The 372-nt window shown below is 36.6% G+C and overlaps 1 protein-coding gene across 1 annotated transcript in view; it reads left to right on the top strand.

Annotated features, from left to right (window-relative positions):
- Positions 1-372, top strand: part of LOC119581728 (alpha-(1,6)-fucosyltransferase-like) — a gene marked incomplete at its 3' end in the record, with an annotated part of 49931 nt that overhangs the window by 715 nt on the left and 48844 nt on the right.

Here is a 372-nt window from a genome sequence, read left to right as displayed (position 1 = left end):
AAATCTTAGAAGGACAGTCACCAATTAGACTGTTGGAAAATATAGCGAATATCAGTGTTTTAGTCAATCCCAAATGTCGTATCTAATCTAAAAAATTGTGTAACCGATATCTTATTTCGGTGGATGTTATAATAGTATCCGTTTTCATCTACTGGTGTTCAGAGGTTTAATCTGATTGCTAGAAGTGGCTAAATCTATGCATCAGAATTATCATAGTAAGTGACTGAGCGTATTGGTTGTAAGTCAGGGCATTTGAGAAGGTAGTACAGAAGAGGCTTTGTGTACATTTACGATTAATTCTGTAGACTACATCTCCCAAGCAGCGAGATCCTGTTCTGAGTCTATGCATAATTACTGCTTGATTTCTGTCTC

The sequence above is a fragment of the Penaeus monodon genome, chromosome 15, assembly GCF_015228065.2.
Source record: "Penaeus monodon isolate SGIC_2016 chromosome 15, NSTDA_Pmon_1, whole genome shotgun sequence".
NCBI lineage: Eukaryota > Metazoa > Arthropoda > Malacostraca > Decapoda > Penaeidae > Penaeus > Penaeus monodon.
This window is presented reverse-complemented; position numbering and strand designations above follow the sequence as displayed.